The sequence below is a fragment of the Papio anubis genome, chromosome 11 (assembly GCF_008728515.1).
Source record: "Papio anubis isolate 15944 chromosome 11, Panubis1.0, whole genome shotgun sequence".
Classification (NCBI taxonomy): domain Eukaryota; kingdom Metazoa; phylum Chordata; class Mammalia; order Primates; family Cercopithecidae; genus Papio; species Papio anubis.
The window spans coordinates 96,596,532-96,600,657 of record NC_044986.1 but is presented as its reverse complement, the minus strand read 5'-3'; positions in this window follow the sequence as shown (position 1 = coordinate 96,600,657).

The window sequence follows — 4,126 nt, the reverse complement described above, 5'->3', positions numbered from 1 at the left end:
ATTAACTTTTTACTTTGATAAAGTTGATTAGTCAAATTGTGAGTAAAATACATATAAAGAGTAACAATTTATGGGAAATCTCAGTCTGCAAAACAGGCTCTCCTCTGCTGATGCCCTGCGGACTTGGTAGGAGAACTGGCCAGCGTCCACTCTCTCACCCATCTTGAGACCTTTTTGTTAGTGCTAAGTCATGAGACAAGCTAGGAATTCCATTTCAGCTCTTAATTGAGAGACTTTCCCTCCTCTTCTCAGCCCTGGTTTGATTTCTCAGGCTGTCATCTCTTATTCCCCCACCTTTCCAGAACTCCCAAGGTTTGGAGCAGCTCGTTCTTGCCTGGCCCACTTCTCACCGGGGGGACAGGTCTTTTCCAAGTTTCCAGAGAGAGAAGTGAATTTTTACCTTAATTTGCCCTCTTTTTCTCTTCTCCTCACTACTTTTCCTGTCTAGGCCCCCAAATCATGTCCTATTTCTGCTGGGCTCTTCCAGAACCTTCCTGCCTACTCAGTTCTTCACTTCCACCCCTGATTCCTGTCCTAATGTCAACGTGGCACAACTCATGAGAAGTTTCAGGAGCTACCCTTTGATTTCAGAGTGACCCAAGGACTCAGGAAAGAGGGGATGACCCCAAACAAACCAGCAGCCAACCAGACAATGCCTGGCGTGTTGAGGCTTTTCAGTAAGCGCTTCCTTCAAGGAATGACAGTTGGCCTTGCCCTAAAAGAATCTATTTAAATGTGAATCTATTTAAACACTTGTGGTTTCTTCTTATTTCTGCAGGACAGAGTTGAAACTCCTCAGTGGTGCCCACTGGGCCATCACACTCTGGTCTTTGCACATGTGTGGAACCCCTGCGGGCTTTTGTTTCCCCACCAAGGGAACTCTGCTTGTAACACTTTAATCCTCAGCTGAAAAGTGGCCTCCCGGGTGAGGTCTCTCCTGTGCACCCACGTGAGGGTGAGTCAGCTCTGCTCCCCTGGCTCTCATCCGGGCTGTTATAGCATTTACCGGAGTCCCACAGTGACTCATTTGTCCATCACCCTCTCCCCAAACCTTCCAGCTTCTGAAGGGCAGAGACAGCATCATAATCATTTTTTATAACTCCCATGCCTAGCGCTACTCCGAATCCCTAGTAAGCACTCACATATTTCTTACTGCAGCGCTTGGAGCTGTCATAAATACAGAAACTGAATAAGGCTTCGTGTTTCCATCGCCTGGAACTTGCAGGCCAGAAGGAGAACTAAACACTCACATAACTGTAATGCAAGGTAAAATGGGATGTAGGAGGCACCAGTTTGAATATTGGGTAGAACTAGAACTGCAAGGGAGAAAGATTCAAGTTAGAATAACTGGTGCAGAAGTTTGCATTTACCTAACAAAATTGCTAATTATTAGTGAGTGTCTTCTCTGTGCCAAGGACAAGGTTAAACATTTTTTTTTTCTTTTAGGACCAGGTTAAATATTTACCTGCTGTATTCATTCCCTGTGACTGCTGTAAGAAAGTGTCACAAATTAGGTGGCTTTAAACACCAGAAATTTGTTCTCTTGTAGTTCTGGAAGCTAGAATCTAAAGTTAAGGTGTCAGGCCAGGCACAGTGGCTCACACCTGTAATCCCAGCACTTTGGGAGGCCAATGTGGGATGATTGCTTGAGGCCGGGAGTTCAAGACCAGCCAGGTCAACAGAGAGAACCTGTCTCACACCCATAATCCCAGTGCTTTGGGAGGCCAAGGCAGGTGGATTATGAGGTCAAGAGATCGCAATCATCCTGGCCAACATGGTGAAAACCCATCTCTACTAAAAATACAAAAATTAGCTGGGCATGGTGGCATATGCCTGTAATCCCAGCTACTGGGGAGGCTGAGGCAGGAGAATCTCTTGAGTTTAGGAGGCAGAGGTTGCAGTGAGCCGAGATCATGCCACTGCACTCCAGCCTGGCGACAGAGTGAGACTCCATCTCAAAATAAATAAATAAATAAATAAATAAATAAATAAAAATAAAGAATAAAAAATGAGCCAGGTATGACGGTATGCACCTGTAGTCCCAGCTACTTGGGAGGCTGAGATGGGAGGATTACTTGAACCCAAGTTCAAAGCTGCTGTAAGCTGTGATCATGTCACTGCACTCCAGCCTGGGTGACATAGCAAGACCCTGTATCAATCAATTAATCAAAAATAAAAATCAATGAAAACCAAATTAAATCCAGGTGTCGGCAGAGCCACGGCCCCTCTGAGGGCTCTAGGGAAGAATCCTTCCTTATCTCTTCCGGCTTCTGGTGGTGGCCATCCTGCTTGGTATTCTTTAGCTTGTGGCTGCTTCACTCCAGTCTGCTGCCTCCTTCATCATATGACCTTCTTTTTCGTATATGTGGACATCTCTGTGTGTGTCCTCCTCTCTTCTTACGAGGACACCAGTCATTAAGTTTAGGGCCAATCCTAATCTGATAGGATCACATCTTAAATGATTATGTCTATCAAGACCTTATTTCCAAATAAGGTAATAGTTCGACTTTCTGGAAGGACATGAATTTGGGGTGAACACTAACCCACTGATTTAATCTGATTTAATATACATCACAACTAGATGCAATAATCATCTTCATTTTATACATAAAGAAATAGAAATGCAGATAGCTTAATGTTTGCCCAGGGTAACATGCTAGGAAGTGCCAGAAATTCTGATGTTAGACAGTTTTATAAGGTTAACCACTGTGATCTACCACTCTTAAGAACTTTTACAAATGGTCGGGCGTGGTGGCTCACACCTGTAATCCTAGCACGTTGGAGGCCAAGGCAGGCGGATTGCCTGAGCTCAGGAGTTTGAGACCACCCTGGGCAACATGGTGAAACCCTGTCTCCACTAAAATACAAAAAAAAAAAAAAAATTAGCCAAGTGTAGTGGTAGGTGCCTATAGCCCCAGCTACTCAGGAGCTAAGGCACGAGAATTGCTTAAACCTAGAGGCAGAGGTTGCAATGAGCTCAGATCAGGCCACTGCACTCCAGCCTGGTGAAAGAGCATAACTCTGTGTCAAAAAAAAAAAAAAAAAAAAAAAAAACTTTTACAAAGCTTTTAAAAATTGTGAACTATATCATTTAGTTAAGATAGTATATATAAAATAAGTATACAAATTAAAGAATATTAATAACATGAGCATCCATGTTAGTTTGTCAGTTCATTCATGAATTTGTTGTTAAAGTTTAAGTACCTCCTTTGTGCTGAGGTCAGCGTTTTCTTGAGTGTACTCCTAAATACCCTGAAGTGCTTGTTTTAAATGTGGACTTCTGAACCCTTCACAATGTCAATGGAGTCAGCATCTCTGAGAAAAATGCTCAGGGATTTACATTTTTCATAGTAAGACCTGGGGAGTTTCATGCAAAGTAAAACTGGAATATCATAAATGCATATCCAGCTTCGCAAAAAGAAGGGGAAAGGGTCACCTGGTTTCTCTTCCAGCTCTATGAATTCAGAGACATTGTCTGGTCTCTCTGTGTCTGGGGAAAGGAACAGTCTTTGAGATATTTATGAGGAAGAAAGGGAAGCAGAGTCCCAAGCCCCACAGGGGATTGTTTTCACCTGCAGGCTCCGAGGAGGGGAAGGAATACCAGGATGAGGCCCTCAAGAGCTTTTATTTATTTATTTATTTATTTATTTATTTGCTTACTTACTTACTTACTTACTTATTCAGATGGAGTTTCCCTTTTGTGGCCCAGACTGGAATGCAGTGGTGCGATCTCAGATCACTGCAACCTCCACCTCCCAGGTTCAAGTGATTCCCCTGCCTCAGCCTCCCAAGTGGCTAGGATTACAGGTGCCCGCCACCACGCTGGGCTAATATTTTTTCAGACCTAGTCTTGCTCTGTCGCACAGGCTGGAGTGCAGTGGCATGATCTCAGCTCACTGCAACCTCTGCCTCCCAAGTTCAAGCGATTCTCCTGCCCCAGCCTCCTGAATAGCTGAGATCACAGGTGCCTGCCACAATGCCAGGCTAATTTTTGTATTTTTGGTAGAGATAGGGTTTCACAATATTGGCCAGGCTGGTCTTGGACTCCTGACCTCAACTGATCCACCTTCCTTGGCCTCCCAAAGTGCTGGGATTATAGGCCTGAGCGGCCTTACCTGGCCTAGAG